This window comes from Daktulosphaira vitifoliae, unplaced genomic scaffold (assembly GCF_025091365.1).
Source record: "Daktulosphaira vitifoliae isolate Bord-2020 unplaced genomic scaffold, ASM2509136v1 Scaffold_4, whole genome shotgun sequence".
Lineage (NCBI taxonomy): Eukaryota > Metazoa > Arthropoda > Insecta > Hemiptera > Phylloxeridae > Daktulosphaira > Daktulosphaira vitifoliae.
The window spans coordinates 5478677-5491063 of NW_026099575.1; the positions used below are offsets into that span (position 1 = coordinate 5478677).

General features: G+C 32.8%; 1 protein-coding gene across 6 annotated transcripts in view; it reads right to left on the reverse strand.

Moving 5' to 3' along the window:
* Window positions 1-12387, reverse strand: part of LOC126906158 (protein turtle-like) — a 54932-nt gene that overhangs the window by 13599 nt on the left and 28946 nt on the right. The gene's annotated exons all lie outside the window — the stretch shown is intronic.

Sequence of the window (12387 nt, forward strand, 5' to 3'; positions counted from 1 at the left end):
GAGCGCTATACGCCACCAGGTCCGGGCGCGGTTCTCCGCTACCGCCGCTCTCGCCACGACGGTCACCCCACGCTACTGCCGAAGGAGAGGACAAAAACATTCCTCTGGTATAACAAAACAATAATTCGTGTAATTTTAATGCGCTGCACTCCGTGCGAAAACGAAAGCTTAAGGTATAGCAATCACTCACTGCTCTTTCTTTTCCTACCCCTGTATTTGTATCCGTTTTATTCATACCCCAAGGGTACACTTCTAATCTAGTTTATTCCATCGGCGGTAAAACGACTAGTCATTTTAAATAAATTGAACCAAATTAGATTGAAAAATAAATAAATTTCATCGAGACAGACAATACCCCGTAGTCACGTCGAGTGAAATTTCTAAACAGCCTCGACGATGACAACGGAAGGAGAAACTGAAAGTATTGACCTCTGTGCGTGTAGCTGTGTTGGGCCTTAATCGACCCGTTGCCAACTTTTCAGTCGTATCTTTCCCTCACTTTTATACATTTTTTTTTTTTACACTCCTTAACCTCACTTCTCCATTCTTCCACTCACGTCGCCTCTTTCTTTCTTTGCCAACGTTGTAATCCTTGTCAACTATCCTTGCTTGATCAACGGAGAAGGGAAGCTTACGCGAAGGATACATCCAAAAGTTTCTATACGCAGCTGATATATAATGCGTGTTAGCGTTTGTCCACCGCCACCGTAATCTTATCCTGTCTGTCCGCTTCCATCTTTCTTTCTCTATCCCATAGTTATTTTTACCACGAGCTTACCGTCCACTAAATGTAATCCAACGATATTTCCTTCATCCTCGGCGTATACCGGCGATTATATTCAATCTAAACGACCGTGTAAAAGTAACCCGAGCAGGTACGCCGCTTGAATGATCAATGGCAGAGCCGAACTGTGTAACTATTGCAAAATCCTGTCCAAGGGATTACACCCGCGGGAAACCAACGATTGATCCAGAACAACTACTCTCGTAAAGTGTAACACTTCTTCACGTCAAATATATGCAATAGTTTGCGCGCCGAGTTTACAAGACGAAATGTTTGGGTATTTTTTTTCCCCGAGAAAATATTAACCTTTATTTTTGATAATTCCAAAGAAAGAAAATACTCGGCCCGACATAGGTTACTCGTGTAATTTGTTTGTTACACTTTGTAATCGACAATAGCAGAGTACTTTAGTAGGAATCGAACAATAGACACACAATGGTGTTTTACTCTAATTACCGACATTGCCGTTTCGGCGATGAGCTCACAATAAGTGACGAGCGCCGAAATCAATAAAGAAATGTTCGTTGGCAGTTATGGAAATAATGCGTCGCCTAATACCGATAAATAATGACATCATATTCGACAGAGCACATTTGTTACAAATGGTTCGCACAGGTACAAGAAAAATGTGAGAATTTTCAACGTCCGACTGTTTGTTCCGATGTGTTTATCATTCGAGTATGTAATGATAATGTGCAGCGAGTTGGCAAAACAAAACTGGCGCGGACAAATTGCGGTCACCGGTCGTTATTTTCGTTTTCAGCGGTGCCCGGCGGCGGCGGCGTCATCGGAAAAACGGTCAATTTATGAAATATCATATCCATATATCTTCTCCGGGTCTGCTCGCCCACTAGTTTCTCATCTACAACTGTCCGCTTTGATTTATATCCGCAAACAACGCCGCGTCGCCACCCGAGCGCAGCCAATTCATATGTCCTCTGCGAATAAAATACATTCGGTAGAGAATATATTATTATTTTTCGCGTATTTATTGCCCCCCGCCGGCGTTGATCGATAAAAGTAATAACAAACAGTCGTAAACACATATACATACGCATATTCTGTGCACACACACACATTTTGACGCACGAGAAAAACTTTTTTTCATCCAACCAACCGCTGTAAGAGCGTTCGGCAAAAAAAGTCTATTAGGGTTTTAGTTTTGCAGTATTATCATCGTGGTGATTGTATAGATTTATTCGACACTTATGTATTAACATAAAGATAAAAGCATCCATCGTGGATCCCTAGATAGGTTATACAAGCGTATATTGATCATGTAGCATGTGAGACAAGGTAAATGGCTTAAGATCTGATAGCTAAGAAATTTTACGCGAAAGCGAATAAAAAATAATGCCATAGTTCTGTTTTACAATCTCATATACTTGGAACACCGAAATATGCATTTAAATTTCTTTTAAGAGCTTTAGGTTATAATGTAAAGTTATAGACAGTAACCCTTTTTCATATAATAAACATATAATTTATAGGTTCATCTTTGATATATAATATTAGCCTAACAATTACTATGTTAAATGTCACCTGTAACCAAAACTGTTCACCTACCAATAGAATAACGATATACTTCCGAAAGGGTTTGGTAGGACAGCTCCAAGTTTCTAAATGGGAGGAGTAACACGATGGTAATAATAGTGCAGCCTTGTAGAAGTTGTGTGCATACAGAAATGTTCATAGGTCAAATTATCGTGTTTACCCTTCAACCCTATTGTTGATTCCATATAACTAGACATTACTTTTGGACACGTATGTACCCGAAGGCTATCGAATCGCGGGCAGGATCCATTTCGTCAGTAACGTTTCGGTTAAATGATATTTAGTACTGAATGTGATTCTCCACTGAATTTATTTGTTATGTTCAAACATACATCAATACCCTTATGGAATTTAGGCTATTACCTATTGGAACACTCATAAGAGCTTACTACAGAGTTATGTATTGTTTATTTAATTTAACAATTTTTGAAAATATTAAAACTAATTTTGGACAATCCATGTCATTTACAAACAATTGTCGCATTTTTTACTTGTCTCGAACATTATTAAGCCAAGTAAGATATCAAACTGTAAAGTCAGATAAAAATTCCGTAATCTTTGAATTTTTATCATTTACAATCATAATTCTTAAAATATTTACTAAAATAATACATTAACTTTTTTGATTTTTCTGATACCATATAAAACGACTGTAATAATTTTTAGATTAGTCCCTTTAACATTAATTTAGTTTGATATTATTTATTTTTGGTCCAGTGGAAACCATTTGCCGAGTCCATTAAGTTTCCAATTACCGGTACAATGGAAACAGCAACCCTTTTAGCTTATATGGTCACAGTGCATAGCCTTTTATACTACTGCATCGCGTATCTATTATGTTTTAGTAGCTCGGAGGACTCATTTTTTCCTTTCTGCTATTAACCACAAACTGTATTAATCTGTAACACCGTTTAACGGTAACATACCGTGGTCACGTTTTATATTTTCCCTAGATAATAATAATTATGTCATTTTACTCGGATATTCTTGTAAATTATCGTTTGTTATATTTAACGTTGCACCCCGTGGTATATTTTGCGTCGAAGAACAAAGTCATTTTAATTACAGTTATGGAAAACAAACAAAATTAATTTCCAATTTGCTTGTATTATTATATCTTATTTAAGTGTAGTACTTAATACCAATACTGTTGGTGTGTTATAAACTACTCCAGTAGGATAATAATACACTAGTGTGTTCATTTCGTTTCCATACTTATTTTGTATAGCAAAATGATTAACATCGTGTGCAGCTGTTAGAATTATGACGTATGAAAACTATGACATTTCTAACAATGTTCTTTATAATAAGGCTTTATCGGATTAAATTGCCTTCCGGTGTCAACCCGAACGGTTGCCGTGTATGTCTTTTTGGTGTTTGTAAGGTTGTTTTAATCTGAGATATCCATATAAACGTATCATTTTAAACTGTTGAAGAAAAATTATTGAAATTTGCAGATATCTCTAACACTTTGTCAACTTTATGCTTCGTATATAAAATATGATATTTAAATTGATAGTAGTCTGTCGAAGTCGACTATTAGAAATTGTTTCTGTGACAAGCTGAGAAATATTAACACGTTTGGTATATATTTCTAAGCACATTTGAACATTTATATATAAATAGTCGGTACCATTACTATTTATACAAGGTGATTATTTTAATATTAACTATTCTATTTATTTTTAAGGTATAAGATACAAGGAATGAATTTAAAAAATATTTAATACATAATAAATCGAAAAATATATAATATTAAAAAATATCACAAAAAATTTTCTTAGTATAATCATTATATAATGAGGAATTGAATGGTTAATATTAAAAGAAGCATTCTATATGTATAAAAGTACTTATGCTATCTATCTATTTAAAATACTAATACAGTTTACAATTGGTTAATTTTCAAGATTAACTAATCATTCGGTCGACATTGGTGTGTTCTTTTTATATAATACGAGTTGTGAACAGGACTTAATCAATTCCTAATGTAAAGGAATTGATTAAGTCCTGTTGCTTAAGTGCACTGTACCTGTTATATACTTACAAATGTAACTCTTATTTATATTGAAATATAAAACGTTTAATTGCTCGAAATTAGTATATACACATAAGTAAAATCTTGATCATTTCTCAATATGTAGTATTTTCTCCCTAGTAATAAATTGCTGTAATTTAAGTTTTAGCCACGTGAACTTGACAGTTATCAATAATATTTACTATAAAATGAAATACTAATCTATTATAATTTGTGATCAATGAATGTTTATTAACTGTCATTAACAGAACCCCATAAATACAATATTCTGATAGTTTAAAATGTATAATAGGTTTACGATTTCACTAATTCAAAATAATAATTAACAAATGTTCACTCCATACATTCAAACTAAAAATATCAAATTTATTTTTCAATAGAAACCATTTGGTGACAAATTTTCTCAATATGAAAACTGTATCGAGTAAATGTTCTTAAAGTATGATAATTTTGAAATTGTAAATGAAGACAGTTTTATAACAGCAGAAAAATAAATCGTAGACAGAGTAGTAGATAAAAATTTTTAAAGTAAATAATTATCATAAAAATATTAATTAAAAGAAAAGGAATCTATGCAATTAGTAAATACGCAATCAATGCATAAAATTACTATAGTGACTGATGGCAATGTGTTGTTAAACTGAAAAATATTCTCTACTAATTGTTTGACTCGTTAAAGTTACTCAATGAGCCAACAAGTGTAAACTACAAATTGCTATTTAGAGCATGTTAAGTAGTGTATCTTGAAATATTTATAAAATTTCAATTAATCACTGACTACACGTCTTTTCTGCAATTCTAAAAGTTTCGAACTGACGTCAACTGAAGCGACAACAAACCTTCCGTCATTCGACCACTTCCACTCGACCGGAATCGCTTTACAAAACAGCTCCCTTACGTGTCATAAACACGTGTTGCTTAACCTCGTTCCTGTTTATCAGGTGAGATTTTATACACTGTTAGGTGGGTGCAACGGCGGCATATTCAGTGGGCTATGGGGAATTGCGTCGAAATTATTAATCACGTTTTACAATCCATTTATCAGAACACCAGTTCCACGCAGTTTTCATTAATAATAACCAAAGGAGTGATGGGGGCACGCGCGTGACAATATTGTACTCACACGCGTTGTGACGGCGAGGAGCCACTAACCGATGGAAAGGGTTTCAGGAAGGGTAAAGAGGGGAATTGCTGATAAAGGGTAGGTGGCAAACGTAGTACGGTTAAATATGAATCTCGGAGATGGTATGCGAGAGAGAACTATTATTTATAAACGGGATGGCGGTACCCCGGTAGGTGTGCGTATGTGTCCCGTCTAAGTTATTAAACATGCTTTACTCGCCTCTTGCGCGTTCAGGACAAAGACACCTTTTGCTCACATTGTTCTCTCTTAGTATTCCACCGTATTACCCACCCCCCCACCCCACCCATCGACCGATTTTAAGTAACGACTTCGCAGAAAAGGATTTTATGACGACGATACCCTCCACTGCGTTAAAATGTTCATATATATGTATGACACGTCAAAAGCGTTTTGATATTACGAAAGCACAAGAATAATGATGCATGACGGCGGTGCCTTTATTATTTTATAATGTACTGGTAGTGAAAAAAATGACGGAGCAGCATTAAAATTCAGTTTTTTAATATGGTGCCGCACTGGGCGTTATTTTTCATAATAAAATGAAACTCTATAGAAAATCAAAGCATTTTGAGATCGTATTAAGAATTTATTTCCCATTTTAGTATGTGAAATATTTTTGTTCTAGTTTTGGAATTGATTGTGCTGTGAGAACTTGCAAGTCAAAAAAGACACGCTGATTGGTAATTCGATCCAATTAATGTACGCGGTTAAAAAAATTTAATAAATAAGAAGTTGAAATGAATCGTTAATGAAATATCTGGTCGAGAAAAGTTTTTATGAGCGTTTGGCACTTGAAATGGAACTGAAGGAGCTATTTTAGCTTTTAAAAATGTTTTAAAAATAATTAAAAAAAACTTTGGCGGATATTTTAAATCTAATACTCTTAGATTATCTATTAAGTCTTTAATAATTCATTTCAATAAATCTTCTTTACGTTTATCATTATAATGTATGCAAAATGATGTAACGGCAAGACAGTTCTTTATGCATAAGTACTTTAGTTATTTTTTAAGTGAAAACACTTTTAAGTCTCAAGGGTTGTTAAAAAATAAAAAGCCAAAGTTTTATAAATTGCCTGCATCTGTTAAACGTTTTAAGAACTATGCCTTAACTGTATTTAACATTGTAGAAAATGACTCGCGCGAATCGAAAAATTTTACTAAAAGTTATAAATTTAACAAGATTTTTTAAATCTGTTTGCCCAAAACATGATACCAGAATATTATGATTTATTTTAGACATGACAGAGAAGTAACATTCTTGTTGCCTTGAAAATTTTGATCAGTTTTCATTTCTATGATATACCTTGTGTAATAATGAGTTGTATATTCAAATGATGCAGTTGAGCTAAATTTAAAATTGGTATAAGAACATATATGTTAATATTATTCATACAAATCTCAATTAATTTCCAGAAGAAGTAATTATTATTCACTGCAATGATGTTGTATCAGATGATGTAAAGAGCAACTAGATAGCATATAAAAAAGAATATGTAAGATCCAAGTGCGTTGAAACCGTCATATTATGAATTTGAGAAACTCAGGGTACGTGACTAAACTTTCAGTTAAACAAAGTTCGGCCGTGGGGACTTATCCGGGAATCTGTCATTCAATTAAGTCGCCATTCATCACAACTAGGTCTTTTAATACTATGAACACCACTGTGCCGACATTCTTCGTTTATATCTATTCTTGTAAAATATCTTGTATCTATTCTTTACGTTATGTTGTGAGCTCCACAATAACCGTCTAGAGTTCAAATGGTTTAAGATTACCTTGGCAATCACGGGTCCATCGGATATTAAACGGAAGGTCTCTAGTAACTAAATATGGCGTATCTAGGTCGAAACAAACACTTTTTTCCTATTGGTTTCAAATAAAATATGATAATCCTTGGATTTCGACAAGTATATATACATATACATTTAGATACCCGCCAACATTGTTATTTTCCAAAGGGTACAATTTGTTTTGCCATCGCCGAATGGTTTGAATGGATTCAGTACGGATGATTCCAGGCCAAAATGAATACAAATGACCACAATGGTACATACCCAGTCCGATATCGTCCCTCCGGAACACAACCTATGTATATATTTATCAATATATACATTAGTCACCTTTTGGGATCGTAATGAATTTTAATTTGTCGTACTATTGCGGTTAGAAGCTAAAGTTACAGTTGGCGGTTATTTACATTTGCTTTTTCCAAGTTTTCTCTTAACATGCCAAAGTAAGAAAACAATACTGTGTCTATACACAAACAAAAATTTTGTCTACAAAATGTTGGTTGATTTTTATGACCACAAAGAAACATCAATTTAACCTTCACATAAATTAGGAAGAATTTGCACATGAATTTATTTGTTTTTTTTTCCCGTCGAATAACTAGTTTATGGTATATTAGTATTTTATTCTTCTATGAAAAAAAAAAACAACAACAATAAATGAATAATTTTAAATAGTTTGATTTTGAAATATGTTTTGCCTTTTTTTAGTATTACAACACTTTTATTTTTTACCATTCCCTAACGTTATGATTTATTATTATGTTTGTTCGAAAATATTTAGAGAATAACTCAAGCTATAAAAGTTTTTATCTGTATGCGAAAAAAATTATACAACGCTCGCATTGTTTATTTGAATTATATTTATGTATGTGAATCGAATTTCATAATAATTGATTGTTTGTATAATGAGGTTTTCTTTTTTTGTAATTTTTTAACAGTAAAAATTAAAACTTTAATCGATGCTGTTTTGTAATACCAACATTTTTTTATCATATTTATTAAGTTTGAAAATGTAATGGTCGTGGTGTATCTAAGGACTCACCTGATAACAAGTAATTAAAATTAATATATCTAAGATATTTTTACCGACCATTTATCCTGGAAACGTATTCGTTTATCTAGTGATAAGGAAATCTATCGTGTATATATATTGCCCCGGTCATTCAGACTATTCATCAAGAGCATCGAGTTTTCCGTTTCCGGTGCGAAGGGACACTATCGTACTGGACTATGACTATTGTAAATACATACACATACACTGTAAAACACCGTGTACTATTCATTATTTGCACATAACGTACGAACGGTAAAATTAACTATGATTGTTCACTGGATGGTTTTAAAAGTACGAGTATTATTTAAACGCTTCTAACATGAAGACCAATTGATCATTTTTACAGTGGACAGCTCGCAATATGAATATATAAACAAAAAATGACGTAGAACGCGAGTGAGATTCTGAATAAATAGGGTTGAAATAAAATATTAAAGCGGATGCGGATTAATCAGAGAGATGTGTGGGAGGATGTAAAGATAAAAACGTTAAGAGAAAAGAAAATCGGGGTGGTCGACCCCTGTAGTTTTGTATTAGAGACCGCACGAAGATGAATTCTTACAGAGAGTTGTGTGGGAGCTATAAAAAACGGGTTTAATATAAGGCCGTGTACTCATCATAGAAAGTTCACTACATTAGATGTTCGTTCTTATATATTTTCTTTGAACATTAGATTACTTTTTTTAGGCCCAGGATAATAAAATTGTTCTTCGGCAAGACTCTTCATCTCCGCCCATATATGTTTTAATATTAAACTTATTTCTCATTTATAGTTTTAGACATGTTTAATGTAGGTACGGGTTTTCTTTAGTTTGTATCATTCGTAATATTGTACTCAGCAATTAAGTATGTAGTATAAGGAAACTGCTTTTACATATTTTGGGCGTTTATTCTCCTATATCTATCTATTATACTACTATCATTATTTCAATAAGTTCTAAATAAAAAACGGACTAATTAATGAAGAAATATTCTTGTTATATATATATTTAAAATTACTAACAAAGCCCTGCCCATAATTGATTTTTCAAACATCTAAAAAAATGGACATTTAATTACTATAAGTTTAACTTGCTTAGTAGACTCTTTGATTCGTACAGAATAGAGGGCAAGCGTGTTACAAATATTATTTCTACCAGTAATATATTAATGATTTCGTCACGAATGGTTCGAAAATCTTCTCACGGATTCTAATGTATTATTAGGTGGTCATAGATTTTAAACTAACAAAGTATTTACAAAAAGAACCCCTGCAGTAATGAGAAAATAAGCTTAATTACGCGTTTAGAGTGTGTTTAGTAAATTTTAAACTATTCAGCCCATAAATCGATTTATCTTTCAACTCGTTATTTTATTCATGTTAACATAAATGAAATATAATAAAAAATACAATTATTTTATTTTAATTACTTGGAATTTTTAGTATCTTTAATATGTTTAAATAGTTCAAAAAATGTTGACATTTATAAAAACAAATAGTTTATCGTTCTGAAGTTACGATATCTATTAATTTACTATACAATTTTTAATTCAATACAATATACAATTACTTTGATCATTCTTATCCATTATTTAACATGAATTAATTTAGTCAACAGTTCGAATTTTATCTAGAAGTATTATTATTACATAAGCAGTAATAAGCAATTTACTTATTTGAATTAAACAAGAAAGCTTGTGAACTTTCTGTATAAATTAAATATACTATGACTTTATACCTATGAGATGTTTTACTATACATGGCTAGCAGTGCAAATAAAAGAGAATACAAATCATTTGTACAGGTGTTGGGGAGGCATTAACATTATTAAAGAAGGCCTCGCCTGGGACCCTTCAGGACGGGAATGCGGTGCAAAGTTTGTACAGTGGTGGCACGAATATATTCGACCCGTGTTTCTCTTACTATCTTTTATTCAACATTATACTCGTTTAACGAGAGGGCGTTACAATGCGTTTAGTTTTAATATAAATCGAAGCTGAAAAAGTACACTGAAAAATTAATTCTCTCAACAGACACGTCGGTTTTTTCGTCGTTCCGAGAAAAAATGTATATAAATTAAAACAGATTCATTATGCGATGGAATTTCATTTTACTCTCAATCAAACACGTTAAAGATTTTTGATCGCCTTGTCTTACTTTTAGAGTAATTAAAAAAAATTCAGAAAAGTAATTTACTGTTTCCATTAAATGTTTACAACAGTCAGAGAACATTCCTTTACAACATTGCTGAAAAAAGAGGGCACCGCAATATATTCTTTTTTCCGAATAAGTTATTTACAAAACGGTATTTATCCATAAAAATAAAGCAAACTTTAATCTATATATTTTTATGAAAAAAAATTAGGGGTAGTGTTCTTTATAGATCACTGTGTAGAATTTAATTGAAATTTAAAATAATAGATTCCTTTTAGCTGTATACTAATGCGCACCTATGAATTTCATATATGATTTCTAATTTTTAGATTTGAAATATATAAGAAATAAAAAAAAATTTTGGAAAAAAGAATTTTTGACAATAAATAAAACTTAATCTATAACGGTTTTAAGAACCGGTATTAACTTGATTAGAGTTTTAAATATAAATAACACTATAATTTCATTAACGCATGATATATCTTGGTATTATCTCATACTTACATATTAATTTGTCCAAAACTGGTTTTTTATACCGTAGTGTTATTGGCCCAAATGAGTTGAAGATTTTTTTTTAAAGATGTAAAGAATTTTTAAGTTATCGTAAAGTACTAATAAACATAAAAATTAACTTCTTAAAAATATATTACTATAAATTAACCCAAAATAGTAACCATTTTAATTTATCTTTTTAACCGTTAATAATGATTTCCGTTTCCATTACTTACGAAACTACATTGATATCACGTGAGTAAATAAATAAACAAGAATCCTTAAATTCACGTCTTTTATTAACAACAATAGGCTTAATTTATCCATCGTTTGTTTTTGTTATCTATCAAATTGTTTGGTTTGTATGAAATTTATATGTAACGTCAAAAAGCTAAAGAATAGGTACCCGAGATAATATGATACGTTTTCGTTGGTCTTGTATTGACGTGGTTGACAGCAACCACTACCAGTTACCATTATTAGTAGGGGTGGCAACAAGTGCGCCAGTGGGGGGGGTGTATACCTTAGGTATAATTTTACCTGCCGAAATCCCTTCCAACTGTACTCCCTTCTTGCCAGCCGTCCCACGTACCCAGGCATACAAAAGGGTATAAAATGGGCTTTGCGCCGCTGACGTCATCCAAGCAGACTTACGCGAACAGCGAAGGGCGGCGGCCATTTGTTGTTATTGTACGCACGCACGCACACGTACAACCGCCACACATGTATCTACTGTTATGCCCAAAGCAAAACTCAAATATTGATCGAGCCCGTCAATTACGCTACTGCAACGTCTTGGAGTTGAACGAATCAACTTTGCTTTGTTTCCCGACGGGTGAAACCTCATAAACGTCAAAAAGTTGCCAATTATTATTTCATCAAACCTTATTATTATTCCAGCTTAACACCTTCTAACATGTTCCAAGTTAGATTATCCATGATCTACTATGCGCGTTGGCGCAATGGTTTCATTGTCATTGAAATTTCATAAAAAATTAACATTTTGAATATTACTGGGTTCATCATACCATGAAAGATGGTATTATTCAAATTCATCAACATTCTCAACACAATATTTTTTACCTAGACAGTAAAAACTTCTACCTGGCTTGAAATCGTTATTGATTACGACCTAGGCCTAATGATCATCTCTACAAAGTATGATAAGTATATAACACGCGGGTGGAAGTGGTGTGGCAAGTTAAGCCCATCCATCATTTTATCTCGGAACCTTACCTCCGCCTCTCATGCGCACAACTCATTCTAGGACATAGCGTTGGCCGTATCGCAATCACAGCTCGTTATGTTTGCTTTCATGTCAATCCACTTACAAAAAAAGAACTGTAAAATTACATTACGAGCGACCGGTCAATATACGATGCATACAGATGGCCT